Source organism: Grampus griseus, assembly GCF_964374135.1.
Source record: "Grampus griseus genome assembly, chromosome: 6".
Taxonomy (NCBI): Eukaryota; Metazoa; Chordata; class Mammalia; order Artiodactyla; family Delphinidae; genus Grampus; species Grampus griseus.
The window spans coordinates 55,082,287-55,100,850 of record NC_139000.1 but is presented as its reverse complement, the minus strand read 5'-3'; the positions used below and the strand labels follow the sequence as shown (position 1 = coordinate 55,100,850).

General features: G+C 40.2%; 1 protein-coding gene across 1 annotated transcript in view; it reads right to left on the bottom strand.

The window, feature by feature from the left end:
- JAK2 (Janus kinase 2) overlaps positions 1 to 18,564 on the bottom strand; it is a 263,282-nt gene that overhangs the window by 168,319 nt on the left and 76,399 nt on the right. The window lies entirely within an intron of this gene.

The following is an 18,564-nucleotide window of genomic DNA, read 5'->3' as shown; positions in this document are numbered from 1 at the left end:
GCGGCCGGTTCACGGCTGGCTGAGGCCTCCTCGGAGCGGGGCGGGGGCGGGCGCGGGCGCCTGGCGTGCGCCCCCGGTCTGCGCGTGCGCGCGTGTGCCTCTCCACCCAGGCCGCGCTTTCCCCGGCGCGCGCGGAGGGGCCGACGGGGACTAGCTACGCAGGACCGTGGCTTCTCGGGAAGCCGGCAAGCGTGCGCGGAGATTCCCGCGGTGGCCCCTGGGCGTGAGCGGGCGGGGAGACTTGAGCTGGGCTGGGCCCTCCGCAGATGGCCGTGTGCGTGGCCGGAGGCGGCTGGGAATGAGTAAGCCACGCCGGGAAGGCGCCCTCGGCGCACAACCTGGCACCGCACAGAGACTTTCCCCTCCCGCGCACTGTTGTCTTTTTTTGCTTTTGCTCCCACTTTCGGGGTGCAGCAAACCTGCCCCTCCACAGTCCAGGCCGCTAGGCCGAGAGAAGTAGCGCCGAGGGTTGGGGCAACCCAACCCACCGTTTCGCGCCAGTGCAATTCCGTGCGCCTGATTCCAACCAGTCACCTCTGCTGGAAAGGGGTGAAGGTGGAATGAGGTGCCCAGATGCCTGTGGAATGGCGGAAAGGCCTGACAAAGGAGGAGAAACAACTTCTACCATCCCAAAGAGCCTCATTCATTCATTCAACAAATATTTACAGAGCATCTACTGTGTGCCAGGCTGTAGGACCCCAAGGATGATATGTGAACACAACCCACATACTCTTTGCCCCACGGGAGCTTGTATTCTGATAACGCGACAAAAATGCTTTTAATTTATCAGTATAATGTGCCAGAGTATAACTGCCGCTAGGAAAAGTAAAGGAGCAGGAAGTGAGGAGGCAGTGTGCTATTTTAGTTATAGTGGCCAGGAAAGACCTCCCAGAGAAACTAACGTTTGAGCAGAGATCCGAAGGATGAGAATGAGCTATCTGGGAAAAGAGTTTCATGCAGAAACACTAGCAAAGGCAAAGACCCTGAGAAGGGAAGGTGCTTGGCAAGTTCAAAGGACCGGGAAAGAGGTCACTGGCTGGAGGACAGTGAAGGAAGGGGCAGTGGTAAGAGGTGAGGCCGAAGAAGTAGCCTGTGACCCAACTGTGTAGGGCCTTTTTCACTCATCATCAGCCTTCTTTCTGTTAATCTGAAAAAAAAAAAAAAAAAACATGCATTTATAGCCCCTGTTTCCCCATACAAATGATGCTGCGATTCAGGTCAAGCTTGTATTTAATGGTTTCTTTAAATAAACCTCACCAAAGCAACTCCTGCATTTCTTCTTACATAAGACCCATTGCAAAAGGTCTTTGAGCAAATGATAGCAGGATCGGAAATGACTTGAATTCACACTGACTTCTTTAAAGTAAGTAGTGAACTAGAGCCCTGTTTTCTCCTGAGAAGGGATTTACAGGAGAACTGCATTCCTATGGCTACTGTCTGACAAGCAAAATATGCTGGAGAGTTCTTGGTTGTTGTTGTTGTCGTTGTTTAATTTCTAAAAAGAAATTAGAAATAGGAGTTGTGACTCAACAGCAAATCTAAAATCTGTTTAGAATGTTAAGGTTGAAATTACAAGCAGCAACCACCACAAGAGTTCCCTTTTCCTGCAAACAAAAACTGTTAACTGGAGTAGAAACCAGAACACAGACCCACGTAAAGAACATAAAGTGCTGAAGGTGGCTTTAATGTTAGGGTTAAAATGAAAGTCGTCTGAACTGTGGAAATGGAAGCATTCTCTTTGGGAGGGGTGGGGGGCAAAAGCCTGTTTAAGAACTCTAAACAGTACAGATACATTCATTGTAGTAAATGATGTTTCTATATTTTGTAATGATGTGTTTATTCAACCAGGCATGGTATCTGTTACTCCACTGCCTTTTTGCAGGGAAAGGCCATTTGGAAATAGTAAATATTGAGGGTTTCTTGTGGGGGAAGGGATTCTTTTTTATAATAGTGATTTGGATAGGGAAAACAGGGTGGGCAAGGGAAATATATTAATCACAGGCTTGTAGACGAGAAATCATTCTACCCATACAGAGAGATAAGGTGACTTGCTTAGTGTCATTCTACTAGTGAAAGCCTCTCTCCTTACCAAAAATACTATGATTTTAAGCCAATATTACCCCGGAATGTTTAGCTCTTTTCACTCTTTGGAGAACTTTTTAACTCTTTATGTGATCCCTGGTAGTGACATAGCTAGAAATTTGCTCCCAGGGCGAATATTTCAGAAAGTTTCCTCTATTCTTTGATAATGGTAAAAGAGGATTCCAAGACATTTGACCAAGTCTTTCAAGACATTCTTTCACACAACATGGAGAAACAAGAAATGTGAGTTGGGTTGGATGATGAAACATTCAGATTCAAAACTGATTGTATGGCCATATCTCGAAGTAAAAATTAGCAGCCAGTTGTCAAGTATGGGGTGTTGTGCCACAAGTTCTGTCATTCTACTGCAGTAGAATATGGTGGCAGTGGCTCCTGACTGCCATTCCTAATCCACACCTGCAACAAGACTGACAGAATGTGTTAGATAGGGCTTTGGCATTCACTTCTTTTTAAAGTCCTTAAGTGGTTTCAGTGCAAAGGTTGGAAATCCATGGCTCAGCGTTTAGGAACTTAAGGTTGAGAGTCTGGCTGACTCAGGTTTGAATCACTGTTTTCACCAAGGAAGTCATTTATATTTTCTAAGCTTCCATTTCGTCATCAGTATAATGAGGATAAGAATATCTTCTTTGAAGAGCTGTTTTGAAGATTAGATGAAAAAGTATTTTTAAACCCTTAGCACAGTTATTAAATGCCTATTATGGTTGTGGTGGGGACAATTTATAGATATCCCCAAGCTGGGGGGTATAAGAAATACGCTGGATTTTCTCAGTAATCCTGAAGCATTTGTCACAGTTTATTGTGTGACACGAAACTGTGTGGGCAGGAATGATAAGGGCTGGGTTGTAACAGAGATAAACGCAAAGACCTGCAATTGTATTTTTTAAAAAACAAAACTATGCCATTAACTGATGAAATAATGAAAACATTCTCAAGAGGAGCATAAATGTGAGAGCAGAAAAAGATATAGGAAAGTCCTTCCCCTTGGAAGGGGAAACAGGCTCAAGCAAAAGACTGGGGATAGATCCACAAGTTAGATTGTTTCCTTCCAGGGTAGAGAAGATGTACTTTTCTGAAGGCATCAGCTATGGAGAGAGGCTAATTTATCCCAGGTCTAGTAATATAGACCGAAAGACAAAGTCAGGAGTGTGAATCAGGTAGACAGACAAGCAAGCAATGTTTTTTACTTTGAATCATCCAGATATTTTAGGACTATTCATTTCAAAGTTAGGTTGGATATGGCAAAAATTTTTTTCAAAATTTCCTCTGCCCTTTATCATATGTATATCTCTACATCAATTCTTTCATTCTTCATTATAGTCCCAAAGAAAAAGGTGTTCCTGGCAAGCAGGTCCCTCCTTCCCTTGAGATAACTGAATAAGTTTAATGTTAGTGCATAAAAACTAAAATAATTTCCCCATCTGTAAGCCAGGAATTAATAACCTCCTTCAGGTAAGGATGATTATTTGGCAAAATATGCAAAATGTCTATTATAATTATGCTGTACTTTACAAAAAAATTTAACTTAAAACATTTGAGGTATAGTACCAATTCACTAAAAATATTTTTCTTTATAAAAGGATCCATACCAAGATTCACTCTTCAAAATAGAAATTCCCCTCACATAATTATCAGTGTACAGAGCGTTAATTCCTGAGTCCTTATTTAGATTAAGGATTCTGCCTTCTTTCTTTGAGAACTGTCTTCTTCACCCAGAGTAGTCAGCCTCTAGCCCCTGTGTTACGGTTTGTGACCCTGCTACCCACACCCCTTGATTGTACCATGAGTTGTCACCTGACTCAAACTGAGCCATTCATGATCTCCCTCCTGAGGAAGTTGGAACTGGGATTCAAAGACAGTTGCTCAGACTTTTTTGTTCTCTTAAAGTGAAGTTACCCATGCTCTAAAATTATGGCTGCCATCTGTATTCATGTACATGGACTTGCACAGAAAGCTGACTTGCTTTGGGAGAAAAGAATTGACACAGACAGAAGAGAGAAAAAAAAGAGTTCACCAGGAATGAGAATCCTCTTAGCTTTTCAGCTTCCTCTTCCTTATAAGGCCCAAAGAAACTTCCTGTATTTGGTATCTTGAAAATACTTCCTTATGACAAATTTCTCCTTTTTACTTGAACCAGATCTAGTAGTGTCAGATCTAGTAGTGTCAGAGTACTTGCAATGAAATAACCTGGAGTGAAACAGATATTATAGTACACTGATGAGAAGAAAAGAAAAAGAAAAGAAAAAAATATTCTTCAAATTACAACAGGGAAAATGTATATATTTTTTTGTAATATGAGCTCCTCTCATTTATTTTTTTGTGATTCAAAATTTTTGTAGATTATACTCCATTTAAAGTTATTATAAAACGTTGGCTATATTCCATGTGCTGTACTGTATGTCTTTTAAAAATCCAATTTACCCACCAATTTTGGAATTCGATCTTCAATCATAAGGTCAAGCATAACTATCCAAGTATTAGTCACAATCTAAGACATTACACAGAACCCATGGGTTAGCAGAAAATAAAGATACCTACTCCTATAAAACATCACTCCTGTCACCACTGTTCAATTTTCTTTTCTAAGTTGCTTCACTCTACCTTCTCTGTAACAATAATTTTATGAGTCTTCTGGGCCATAGTTATAATAATTGCTGTGGTCACTCCACACTATCTACACTACTGACCAAAGGAAAATCTGATTTGATATTAAGGCATCATAATGATGTGGTTAAATACTCTGAATTTCAGTGTTACCTATGAAATACATAAATGGACCAGAAAATGCTGCATGACATAGTTCTCAATTTTAACTTCCACTCCTATATACTAATATACTACCCTACATTCCTCAAACTGAAACTGAGAAAAACCAGGAGAATAACTTTCTTCTTTCATCCACACCTAATACTGTCTCCCACTGAACACTGATATAACCATTCATTTGGAGAAAAAAAACAAATACTATTTCTTTGGTTTCTCCTTTTGTGTAATAGTGGTTTTGTTTTTTTGACTATTGTTTTGGTTTGGTTTGGTTTTTTTTTCCTCTGTTGCCTTCATCTGTTATAAATCAAGCATGAAATGATGTAATAGTCCTCAGGCAAACTCTCTGGCTAGGTATTCTAATGCTACAAGAATTTTAGCATTGAGTGCGTTCCACTTAGATACCAATTCAGCTCTTTTACTACCCACAGGAAACGCTCTGAGGATCAACAGCACTACAAGTGATAAAGTTTTTAGTAGGAATGATAACTTTGGAAAATTTTTTAAATAACTGCTAATTACTGGAATAGACATGTTTTAAGGCTTTTGAAAGGTTGTCTTGTACATTTTAGCATCTATTATCCTCATTAAAGGGCTTATATTTGTTGAGCAAGCTACTTTTTTCCTTTTTGATTCCAAAGTAAACATTAATACATACTACTTGTGGTAAATCCAACTAATATGGAAGATAAAGTATACAAAGTGGAAGTTCCTCTTGATCCTCTTTTCCTAGCCCTCTTTACTTCCCAGAGGTAACCACTGATAACTATTTCGTGTGTAACTTTTCAGAATTTTTACTAAGCATTTTCCTACTTATTTCCTATAGATTTAGTTTTGAACTCTATAAACCAAATGGATAATTCTATACTTTTTGTGTTACCATTTTTTCACCTAACACCTTCTGGAGACCATTCAGTTCAACATTTATTGCTTTCCCTCATTCTTTTAAACGTTTTACACAGTGTTCAACAAAATGGGTCATCATAACTTACCACATAATTCCCCCATTTATGAACACTTAGGTTTGTAATTTTCACAATTAAAAACAGTGCTAGGACTTCCCTGGTGGCGCAGTGGTTAAGAATCCGCCTGCCAATGAAGGGGACACGGGTTCGAGCCCTGGTCCAGGAAGATCCCACATGCCGCGGAGCAACTAAGCCCACGTGCCACAACTACTGAGCCCACCTGCCACAGTTACTGAAGCCCGCATCCCTAGAGCCCATGCTCCACAACAAGAGAAGCCACCGCAATGAGAAGCCCGCACACCACAACAAAGAGTAGCCCCCGCTCGCCCCAACTAGAGAAAGCCCACGTGCAAAAACAAAGACCCAATGCAGCTAAAAATAAAAAATAATTAATTTTTTTTAAAAAAAGTGCTAAATTTGAACATCATTGTACATACATTCCATGGGCACAAAAGTATTCCCTAGGATAGACAAGTAGACTCTCTGAGCCAAAATAAATATATATTTAAAATTTGGTGGCTATTGGGGCTTCCCTGGTGATGCAGTGGTTGAGAGTCCGCCTGCCGATGCAGGGGACACTGGTTCGTGCCCAGGTCCGGGAAGATCCCACATGCCGCAGAGCGGCTGGGCCTGTGAGCCATGGCCGCTGAGCCTGCGCGTCTGGAGCGTGTGCTCCGCAACGGGAGAGGCCACAACAGTGAGAGGCCCGTGTACCACCAAAAAAAAAAAAAAAAAAATTTGGTGGCTATTGCCAAATTGACTTTCAAAAATCTCATACTAGTATATCAATGCCCATTTCTCTATAATCTCACTAACTCTGGATATCACGAATCTTTAATTTTAGGTATTTTAAATTCCAAATAACATTCATTTCAGTCGATCAACATATATTTTTTAAAACACCTATTATATGACAGGTAGTCTGCAAATGTTAGACACACACTAGTTTGTTACAGAGCCACTATTCTACCTATCCTTGCCTCTTTAATACATTTTAAAGTAGACATAACATTAAATTATAAAATTCACCAACTATCTTGATCAAGCAATTATTCAATCATATTCAAATATAGTTTTGAAATTAGCTTCCTTGTACCATTTTTCTTATGGGAGAAAATGATTCCTTTGGGAAAATGCTGGTGAAATAACAAAGGCCAGAGATTTTTACTAGCTGGGGATTCTTTTTTTTTTTTTTTTTAATATTTATTTACTTATTTATTTGGCTGCACCGGGTCTTAGTTGTGGCACATAGGATCTTAGTCGCAGCATGCAGGATCTAGTTCCCTGACCAAGGATCGAGCCTGGGCCCCCTGCATTGGGAGTATGGAGTCTTAACCACTGGACCACCAGGAAGTCCCCTAGCTAGGGATTCTTTATTCAACCTTTCTGAACTTTTGTTTCCTAGTCTCCACAATGAGAATAATATGGGTGCCTACCTTTTAGAACTAATTTCAGGTTTTAATGAGATAACATAGAGAAAACAACAAATTCCTGATGGTAATAGGTAACGTCAGAGTGCGTGCAACACGCCAGTCATTCTTCAAGAGCTTTATAGGTATTAACTCATTTGAGCCTCACAACAACTCTAGGAGATGGCTACCTCTGTTATCTTCATTTCAAAAATAAGAAATTGAGACCAGAGAAGAACTTTCCCAGGGCCTTCCAGAAACTCTGCAGAGGCAAGACTGAATCCCAGAAGACCTGGCTTCAGAGATAACTCTCATACCAACTCCACTATACTGTCTCCTGTAGAGGTAATCAAGCAGTAAGTATTATTTCCTTTATTCTTCGAGCATTATACCAGAGTCTATGAGATACACATCCCTACCTACAGGATGTTAAATATGCTGATAGAAGATGATTCATTAAATTCTTTTTTTTTAACATCTTAATTGGAGTATAATTGCTTTACAATGGTATGTTAGTTTCTGCTGTATAACAAAGTGAATCAGCTATATGAATACATATAGACCCATATCCCCTCCCTCTTGCATCTCCCTCTCACCCTCCCTATCCCACCCCTCTAGGTGGTCACAAAGCACCGAGATGATCTCCCTGTGCTATGCGGCTGCTTCCCACTAGCTATCTACTTTATATTTGGTAGTGTATATACGTCCATACCACTCTCTCACTTCATCCCAGCTTACCCTTCCCCCTCCCCATGTCCTCAAGTCCATTCTCTACATCTGCATCTTTATTCCTGTCCTGCCCCTAGATACTTCAGAACCTTTTTTTTTTTTTTTTTAGATTCCATATATATGTGTTAGCATACAGTATTTGTTTTTTCTTTTTCTGACTTACTTCACTCTGTATGACAGACTCTAGGTCCATCCACCTCATACAAATAACTCAATTTCGTTTCTTTTTATGGCTAAGAAATATTCCATTGTATATATGTGCCACACCTACTTTTTTTTTTTTTTTTACATTCTGGTCAATTTTTTTTTTTTACTTTTATTTATTTATTTTTTTAAACATCTTTATTGGAGTATAATTGCTTTACAATGGTGTGTTAGTTTCTGCTATATTACACAGTGAATCAGCTATACTTACACATATATCCCCATATATCCTCCCCCTTGCATCTCTCTCCCACCCTCCCTATCCCAACCCTCTAGGTGGTCACAAAGCACTGAGCTGATCTCCCTGTGCTATGCGGCTGCTTCCCACTAGCTATCTATTTTACATTTGGTAGTATATGTAAGTCCATGCCACTTTCTAACTTCGTCCCAGCTTACCCTTCCCCTTCCCCATGTCCTCAAGTCCATTCTCTACGTCTGTGTCTTTAATCCTGTCCTGCCCCGAGGTTCTTCAGAACGTTTTTTTTTTTTTTTTAGAGTCCATATATATGTGTTAGCATACGGTATTTGTTTTTTTCTTTCTGAGTTACTTCACTCTGTATGACAGTTATTAGGTCCATCCACCTCACTACAAATAACTCAATTTCATTTCGTTTTATGGCTGAGTAATATTCCATTGTATATATGTGCCACATCTTCTTTACCCATTCATCTGTCAATGGACACTTAGGTTGCTTCCATCTCCTGGCTATAGTAAATAGAGCTGCAATGAACATTGTGGTACATGACTCTTTTTGAATTATGTTTTTCTCAGGGTATACGCCCAGTAGTGGGATTGCTGGGTCATATGGTAGCTTAATTTTTAGTGTTTTAAGGAACCTCCATACTGTTCTCCATAGTGGCTGTATCAATTTACATTCCCACCAACAGTGCAAGAGGGTTCCCTTTTCTCCACACCCTCTCCAGCATTTATTGTTTCTGGATTTTTGATGATGGACATTCTGACTGGTGTGAGGTGATACCTCACTGTAGTTTTGATTTGCATTTCTCTAATGATTAGTGATATTGAGCATCCTTTCATGCATTTGTTGGCAATCTGTATATCTTCTTTGGAGAAATGTCTATTTAGATCTTCTGCCCATTTTTGGATTGGGTTGTTTGGTTTTTTGACATTGAGCTGCATGAGCAGCTTGTAAATTTTGGAAATTAATCCTTTGTCAGTCTCTTCATTTGAAAATATTTTCTCCCATTCTAAGGGTTGCCTTTTGGCCTTGTTTATGGTTTCCTTTGCTGTGCAAAAGCTTTGAAGTTTCATTAGGTCCCATTTGTTTATTTTTGTTTTTATTTCCATTTCTCTAGGAGGTGGGTCAAAAAGGATCTTGCTGTGATTTATGTCACAGAGTGTTCTGCCTATGTTTTCCTCTAAGAGTTTTACAGCGTCTGGCCTGACATTTAGGTCTTTAATCCATTTTGAATTTATTTTTGTGTATGGTGTTAGGGAGTATTCTAAATTCATTCTTTTACATGTAGCTGTCCAGTTTTCCCAGCACCACTTATTGAAGAGGCTGTCTTTTCTCCATTGTATATCCTTGCCTCCTTTGTCAAAAATAAGGTGACCATATGTACGTAGGTTTATTTCTGGGCTTTCTATCCTGTTCCATTGATCTATATGTCTCTTTTTGTGCCAGTACCATACTGTCTTAATTACTGTAGCTTTGTAGTATAGTCTGAAGTCCATGAGCCTAATTCCTCCAGCTCCATTTTTCTTTCTCAGGATTGCTTTGGCTATTTGGGGTCTTTTGTGTTTCCATACAAATTGTGAAATTTTTTGTTCTAGTTCTGTGAAAAATGCCATTGGTAGTTTAACAGTGATTGCACTGAATCTGTAGATTGCTTTGGGTAGTATAGTCATTTTCACAGTGTTAATTCTTCCAATCCAAGAACATGATATATCTCTCCATCTGTTTGTATCATCTTCAAATTCTTTCATCAGTGTCTTATAGTTTTCTGCATACAGGTTTTTGTCTCCTTAGGTAGGTTTATTCCTAGGTATTTTATTCTTTTTGTTGCAGTGGTAAATGGGAGTGTTTCCTTAATTTCTCTTTCAGATTTTTCATCATTAGTGTATAGGAATTCCAGAGATTTCTGTGCATTAATTTTGTATCCTGCTACTTTACCAAATTCATTGATTAGCTCTAGTAGTTTTCTGGTAGCATCTTTAGGATTCTCTATGTATAATATCATGTCACCTGCAAACAGTGACAGCTTTACTTCTTCTTTTCCAATTTGGATTCCTTTTATTTCTTTTTCTTCTCTGATTGCTGTGGTTAAAACTTCCAAAACTACGTTGAATAATAGTGGTGAGAGTGGACAACCTTGTCTTGTTCCTGATCTTAGAGGAAATGCTTTCACTTTTTCACCATTGAGAATGATGTTGGCTGTGGGTTTGTCATATGGCCTTTAATATGGCCTTTATTATGGCCTGCTCCTACTTTCTGGAGGGTTTTTATCATAAATGGGGGTTGAATTTTGTTGAAAGCTTTCTCTGCATCTATTGAGATGATCATATGGTTTTTCTCCTTCAATTTGTTAATATGGTGTATCACATTGACTGATTTGTAAACATTGAAGAATCCTTGCATTCCTGGGATAAACCCCACTTGATCATGGTGTATGATCCTTTTAATGTGCTGCTGGATTCTGTTTGCTAGTATTTTGTTGAGGATTTTTGCATCTATGTTCATCAGTGATATTGGCCTGTAGTTTTCTTTCTTTGTGATATCTTTGTCTGGTTTTGGTTTCAGGGTGACGGTGGCCTCATAGAATGAGTTTGGGAGTGTTCCTCCCTCTGCTATATTTTGGAAGAGTTTGAGAATCATTAAATTCTTAAGCTTTGTATTAACATATAAGGAATCAGGTAACATTATTTATATATAATGTATAACAAAGTCTTCTTTACCCAGGGATAAATTCTTGTTTGCTGGAACAGCTGCTGGCTCCTATGCTGTAGAGTACTAGTTCTCAGAATGTGATCCCTGGACCAGCAGTAACAGTGCTACCTGGGAACTTGTTAGAAATGTAAATTCTTGAGCCCCAACTCAGACCTCCTGTATCAAACTCTGGAGGTGAAGTCCAGTCACTTGTGTTCTAAACAAGACTTTCAAATGATTCTGAGGCATGCTAAAGTTAAGAACCACTGAGTCCAGGTCTTTTGAGCATGAGCTGTTCTGTTCTCCTTGCTTAGCATTGGAAGCAATGCTTTCTCCACTCAAAACACAAAACAAAACAAAAAAACAAACAAACCACTACTGTAGAGAATCCATGTAATGGGTGAAATGGAAAGAAAAAAAGCCAGAGAGCTTAGGATGACATTCATAATAAGTCATGCACAGAAGAGAGGGAGCGGGGAAAGATGAAAGATGCATGAGGCCCAGGTACAGTATCTGACTTGAGGGATGAACAAAAAGAAGAGATCTTTATTTCAAGTTTCTATAGTATGTGGAAAGAAATAAGAGATGGATGGCAAAGAGAATTTCAAAACATTTTGCTTTATGTTATAAATTGGGTACACTTTCATACCCTTAAAAAAACCCTCAAATTTTCTCTTCAATTACTCTTGGCTATTAACTTGTACTTATTTGAATATAGTTACTATATAGTGCCTAGACCATATAGGAGCCCCTAGTTTTATTAAGATTACATTGTTATAATGCAATGAATTTAAATCAATAGCATTGAGTAAACAATACAAATCAAATTCTAAAATCAGAAAGGGTTGATGCTGAATAACCTTACAGATCATATAGATCACTGAGAAGATACAATCAAGTCTAAATATCATATTCTACAAGTTACAGAGGCTGCAAAGATGATGCAGCCCAAGCAACGTACCTATTTTTTGACAGTAGGGTAGGAAGAGTCTATTGCATAAGCACTCAAAGGTACACCTGTAGACTGTGAAGGCAGGAAATATATCTGTTTCTTTCCCCACCACATATCCAGTATCAATCAAAGTTTGACATGTCATAAGTGCTAAATAAATCTTGTCATATAAGTGAATTAATGAAAAAGAACAATGGCAGGACAAATATGAGCGTTCAGTGACCAAATCCTCTGTACCAATAATACCCTAAGCTATCAGGAAAAAAGTTACCACTTTACTCCCTGGGCAGAGGTCTGGATATGGAAGTAACTCACCTTAAGGAAAGAATTTGAGGTTCAGAAGTTTAGTCTGGAGAAAATGACTGAGTATCAGGAAGTGTGATGAGTGATAACTGAGTTAAGCACAGGATGCTGTTGTTCTAGATTGCCCTCCAGCCCAGCCATCCAGCACCTGTGTCACAGTCAGGAAGGGAATGGAGAGAGAGGACTGTAATCAAGAACATGGCAAATAAAATACTTATATATCCAGGGCCTTTATAAGAAACTGAAAGCTCAAGGTAGAGCTTTTTGTGGCTCAGTTACAGATCACAACCAGGGAGATATCCCACTGGAAGACCTTGGTCTGAAGTTGTGGAAGTCAGAGTTGCTGCTTCAGGGAAGCCAAAATGGGTCATTACAAGAGCTACAACAGTAACCATAGCTGCAGCCAGGAATCGGGGTAGTGACCTTCCCTGAGCCCCTCCCTACCTTCCTATATCCACATGTCTTGCTCCATCATGTCCTTCAGGTGAGATGTAATTGAAACTGCAATATCTCCCAGCCCCCAGCACTCCCTACACCAGTACCCTGATTTGCTTTTCTCCATGACACTCATTACCAGTTCACATATAATATATTTCATTTATTTGTTTGTCTGTCTTCCCTCAAGTAGAAAGTGAGTTCCATGTATGTTATATTCATACTATATGCCTTAGCACCTAGGACAGTGCATGGTACATAGCAGGTGCCAATAAATATCTATTGAATGAGTGGACTTTTCATTCATGTATATTTTTGCTATACATTCTATTAGGTAAGTAATATCTCTATTTTACAGACAAGAAATGAAACTCAGCAAAGTTAAGTGGCCCAAAGTAACATAACCACTAAGTATTGGGTTGGCCAAAAAGTTCATTCGGGTTTTCCCATAACCTCTTACGGAAAAACCCAAACGAACTTTTTGGCCAACCCAATAGTAAAGTTGCTATTTGAAGCTAGCTCTGTCTCCTCACAAAGATGTCCTGTTAAACTGGATGTCATTTGAGCTTAAAAAGTGGGTAGTACTGGACTATTTTCATAACTTATATTGTTTCTTTTAAAAATTTACATTATGTTCTATAGCTATAACCTTCATGTTTAGTTCTACAGTAAAAGAGATTCAACATTCATCAGTCATTCTGCCATAGTTTCTTCATCTCTCAGTTCATCCTTTAGTTTCTTCTAGAAGGGCTCAGGAGGGAATTCCCTGGCAGTCCAGTGGTTAGGACTTGGTGCTTTCACTGCCAGGGCCCAGGTTTGATGCCTGGTTCGATCCCTGGTCAGGGAACTAAGATCCTGCAAGCTGTGCAGTGTGGTCAAAAAAAAAACACCCTAGAAGGGCTCAGGGGAATGAGGATATATAAGTTAGGGTCCTATGAGAAGCAGATGCCAGGGTAAAATTAGATGTGCAAGAGATTTATTAGGAGAAACATTTGTGAGGGGTAAAGGGAAAAGAGAGCAGGAGTAGATGGGAAGAGCCTTCAGACAATGATGAAAGCCTGAGACCTGGTGAAAAATAGAAGGAATATGGGGCTTCCCTGGTGGCGCAGTGTTTGAGAGTCTGCCTGCCAATGCAGGGGACATGGGTTCGAGCCCTGGTCTGAGAGGATCCCACATGCCGCGGAGCAACTAGGCCCGTGAGCCACAACTACTGAGCCTGCGCGTCTGGAGCCTGTGCTCCACAACAAGAGAGGCCGCCATAGTGAGAGGCCAGCACACCACAATGAATAGTGGCCTCCACTTGCCGCAGCTGGAGAAAGCCCTCGCACAGAAACAAAGACCCAACACAGCCATAAATAAATAAATAAATAAATAAAATTAAAAACCATTCTGTAAAAAAAAAATAATAAAAAAATTAAAAAATAAAATAAAGAGGGGAATTCACTACTGATGACTTTCTTAAAAGAAAAAAAATAGAAGGAATAAAGGAGGATTGGGTAGTTCCTCAAAGGGTTAAACACAGAGTTATATGGACCAACAATTCCACTCCTAGGTATAGACACAAAAGAAATGAAAACAAATATCCTTTCAAAAACTTGTACACAAATGTTCACAAAAATATTATTCATGATAGGCAAAAAGTGTAAACAACCCAAATGTCTATCAACTGATGGGTGAATAAATAAACTGTGGTGCATCCCTACAATTAAATATTTTCAGCAATAAAAAGGAAGTACGGCTATATGCTACAACATGGATGAGCCTTTAAAACATGCTAAGGGAAAGAAGCCGGTCACAAATGACCATGTAGTATATGACTGCTTTTATATGAATTATCCAGAAGGGGCAAATCTATAGAGACAAAAAGTAAATTAATGGTTGTCTAAGGCTGTGGGGGATGGGGAATTTGGAGAGTGACAGCTAAAGGGTATGGGTTTCTTTGCGGGGGGGCAACGAAAATTTTCTAAAATTGATTGTGGTGATGGTTGTACAACTCTGTGAATAGAATGAAAATGATCGAATTGTACACTGTAAATAGGTGAAATGTATGGTATGTGAATTATATCTCCAAAAAGATTTTTTTTTTTTTTTGAGGTACGCGGGCCTCTCACTGTTGTGGCCTCTCCCGTTGCGGAGCACAGGCTCCAGACGCGCAGGCTCAGCGGCCATGGCTCACGGGCCCAGCCGCTCCGCGGCATGTGGGATCTTCCCGGACCGGGGCACGAACCCGTGTCCCCTGCATCAGCAGGCGGACTCTCAACCACTGCGCCACCAGGGAAGCCCCATAAAGATTTTTTAAATGAGAAAGAAAAATAGAGGATTGGGTAGCAAGACTCAAAACTGCAGTACCACTCAGAAAGTCTTGACCGGATCAATAGCGAGTCTTCAAGCAGAGACTGCCTATTAGAGGAATTGCACGTGGAGCAAAAATGACCCATCTCTGGTACTCCTACCATACTGAGTCACTGGCTAGGAGAAACCTGAGAGAGCTGGGGGGGAGGGCTCTCAGTGTCAACTCTGCAGTAAAACTAAAAGTGGACCAACTGGAGGCCATAAGCCAACTCCACACCTCCCAGCAGTTTCCCTTCAGCAGAGCACCTCCATGGCTGCCCAAAGTAAAAGAAAGCAGGTTACATGGGTACAATACGGACAGCTGAGGCTTCTGTTCACCAACTGATTCTCTTTTTTTTTCCTATGCATTGGAAGCAAGATCATCAACCGACAGTGAATTTGGGTGGGAGGGGGTAGAGATGTTGAGGTTTGAAGATAAAAGAGAAGGCACGAAGAAGTCATCTACAAGAATAGAAGGATGAAAAGACCAAGGAGATGTATTTTGAAAACCAGGAAGTGTTAAGAGCCCACTAGACGGCAAGAATTCAAAGTTAGACTCATCAGCATGGTTATGGGTTTTTCTCCACCCACATTCAGCTGCATGAGACAAAGCTCAGAATAGAGAAAGCTTAATTAAAACAGTGTTGAAGTTTTCCTGGATGAGTAAGAGGAAGTGAAAAAGAGGCAAGGAAGTTGGGGGTGTATGCAAATAACTGATTATAATAGTTGATCATGGAATTTTAATTCGGTAAGCAAGGAAGTGAAGATCTGAGGTAGGTGAGAGCAACAGAAAAGAATTAGTGGTTTGTCCAGTAGGGGATTGTTTGAAGAATTCTTGGAGTTAGGGTACCTGAGAGAGTGACCTAGAAACAGAGGAGGTGGAACTACAGAGGGAGTAGCGTTTCAGGGAAGCTTCTGCTGTCAGCTTTCCAGCTCTATTCCTATTATAGTCATCCCTCAGTAACCAAGGGGGATTGGTTCCAGGACACCCTCGGATACCAAAAATCTGTGGATGCTCAAGTCCCTTATATAAAATGGCACAGAATTTGGATATAACCTATGTACACCCTTCTGTATACTTTAAATCATCTGTATTACTTATAATACTTAATACAATCTAAATGTTATGTAAATAGTTGTAAATACAATGTAAATGCTATGTAAATAGTTGCCTGCATGTGACAAATTCAAGTTTTGCTTTTTGGAACTTTCTGGTATTTTTTTTCTAATATTCTTAATCCGCGGTTGGTTGAATCCACGGATGCAGAACCGATGGATACAGAGGGCCGACTATACTCCAAACAGGTTTTGCCTGTGCCTCATGCTTTGGAGAGCTATCGTCTGCTGACCTAGTCTGAGTTCAGCAGCCACGAGGAGTCTTCTCTCACACAGTCCCTCCTCATATTTTTGCTTCACGATTACAGTCATACCTCTAAGACATTGAGGTTTTGGCTGTGGTGGCACGTCACATAAATTTTTTGGCTTCCCAGCGCATGTAAAAGTTATGCTTATACTATACTGTAGTCTACTAATTATGCAATAGCATTATGTCTAAAAAAACAATGTATGTACCTTATTTTAAAAATACTTTATTGCTAAAAAATGCTAACCATCATCTTAACCTTTAGCAAGTCGTAATATTTTTGCTTGTTGAGGATCTTGCCTCGATGTTGACGGCTGCTGACTGATCAGGGTAGTGGTTGCTGAAGGTTGGCACAGCTGTGGCCATTTATTAAAATAAGACAACAATGAAGTTTACCGCATTGATTGACTCTTCCTTTCACGAACTATTTCTCTGTAGCCCGCAATGATGTTTGATAGCATTTTATCCACAGTAAAACTTCCTTCAAAATTGGAGTCAGTCCTCTCAAACCCTGCTGCTGCTTTATCAACTAAGTTTGTATGGTATTCTAAATCCTTTGTTGTCATTTCAACAATCTCCACAGCACCTTCACCAGGAGTAGCTTCCATCTCAAGAAACCACTTTCTTTGCTCATCCATAAGAAGCTAGTGCTCATTCATTAAAGTTTTGTCATGGGACTGCAACAGGTCCCTCACATCCTCAAGCTCCACTTCTGATTCTAATTCCCTTGCTACTTCCACCACATCTGCAGTTCCTTCCTCCACTGAAGTCTTGAACCCCTCAAAGTCATCCATCAGGGTTGGAATCAACATCTCCCAAACTCCTGTAAATGTTGATATTTTGACCTCTTCCCATGAATTATGAATGTTCTTAATGGCATCTAGAATGGTCAATCCTTCCCAGAAGGTTTTCAGTTGGCTTGGCCCAGATCCATCAGAGGAGTAGCTATAGCCTTACAAAACGTATTTCTTATAAGGCTTGAGGTCAAAGTGACTGCTTGATCCATGGGCTTCAGAATGTATGTTGTGTTAGCAGGCATGAAAACAACATTAATCTCATTGTACCTCAGAGCTCCTGGGGTGACCAGCTGCATTGTCAATAAGCAGTAATATTTTGAAAGGTATCTTTTTTCTGCGCAGTATGTCTCCACAGAGGGCTTAAAGTACTCAGTAAATGACGTGCTATTGTTCAGGCTTTGTGGTTCCATTTATGGAGCACAGACAGGGTAGATTTAGCATAATTCTTTTTTTTTTTTAAGTGTATAGGTTTGAGAGATAAATATTTATTTATTTGTTTTTTAGCTGTGTTGGGTCTTCACTGCTGCGTGCGGGCCCTCTTCAGTTGTGGTGAGCGGGACCTACTCTTCATTGTGGTGCATGGGCTTCTCATTGCGGTGGCTTCTCTCGTTACGGAGCATGGGCTCTAGGCATGTGGGTCTCAGTATTTGTGGCACGCGGGCTCACCAGTTGTGGCTTCTGTGCTCTACAATGCAGGCTGAGTAGTTGTGGCGCACAGGCTCAGTAGCTGTGGCTCGCGGGCTCTAGAGCACAGGCTCACTAGTTGTGGCACACGGGCTTAGTTGCTCTGCAGCATGTGGGATCTTACCAGACTAGGGTTTGAACCCGTGTCCCCTGCATTGGCAGGTGGATTCCCAACCACTGTGCCACCAGGGAAGTCCCCAGCATAATTCTTAACGGTCCTAGGATTTTCAGAATGGTAAACTAAGACTGGCTTCAAATTAGTCACCAGCTGCATTAGCCCCTAACAAGAAAGTCAGCCTGTCCTTGAAGCTTTGAAGCCAGGCATTGACTTCTCCTCTCTAGCTATGAAAGTTCTAGATGCCATCTTCTTCCAAAGTAAGGCTGTTTCATCTACACTGAATATCTGTTTTTTAGTGTAGCCACCTCCATCTTAGCTAGATCTGGATAAGCTGCAGCTTCTACATCAGTGCTTTCTGCTTCACCTTGTATTTTAATGCAAGTTCTTCTGAATTTTTGCATAATCACATATATTTCAATTTGGGAATAAAAATTATTTTCTCTGTTAATTTTGAATAGATCTTCTCACTGGTATTTCCATTTCCTAGAATTATGGCTGACTCATAAAAAGTCAACAATGAAAG